Consider the following 849-nt stretch of genomic DNA (forward strand, 5'->3'; position numbering starts at 1 on the left):
AATCAGTTCTAACTAAAACTCGTCCAAATTTAAAATTGCGTACTAGGAAGAGGGAGAACAAGGGGGAATGGACAAGAACTAAGAAAACAAAAGCAATAAAAGAAAGATAAAAGATGAAGACACTTACTGAATCAAGCTCGATTTCGACTGACTTCGCATTTGATCCCCAAATAATGTTATCCATTTGTTCTTTGCCAAGAACAAGCGAACAACATTTTTTGAAGGCCAAACAGACCCTGAACTCTAAGGGGACCTTGAGAGGTGCCTCTGCATGAATGACTTTGACTATGGCTGGCGGGTCTTGAGCTAAGATTTGGAATTCGACGAGTTCAAGCCATGCTTGAGGAAAACTGACTATGGGATAGGGTAGAGGAGATGAAGGAGGTAATGGGGTGTAAATTTGGTGGTGGATTGGCGGTGGCGCCGTCACCGGAGAAAACAGGGCGGCGGCTAAGGTTTCGGAGTTTTGAGGGATTCCGATGGGATTTGAAGGGAGCTGGTGGTGGATTCATGATGAGGAAGAGGAGAGGGAGCTTTGGTGTGAGTTTGGGGGCGTTTGGTGGCCGGCCGCCGCCATAGGCGAATTCCGGCGGGCGGCAGGCAGCGTTTGATGGCGGAGCTCGGCGGGGTCTCTGAAGAGTTGAGAGAGATGACTGGGGGGGTAGGGGGAACGTTTGGACATATAAATATTAATGACACCCCTAGTTCGAGACCGTCGGATCAAGATAAATCAACGGCTGGGTTAAAGGTTTATGGGCCAGGTATTTGGACGAAAATTTGGGTTGGGGGTTTGATTAATTGGCCTGGAGTGAATTTGGCCCAAATTTGGGTCTTTAATAAAGAAGACCC

Source organism: Nicotiana attenuata, unplaced genomic scaffold (genome assembly GCF_001879085.1).
Source record: "Nicotiana attenuata strain UT unplaced genomic scaffold, NIATTr2, whole genome shotgun sequence".
NCBI lineage: Eukaryota > Viridiplantae > Streptophyta > Magnoliopsida > Solanales > Solanaceae > Nicotiana > Nicotiana attenuata.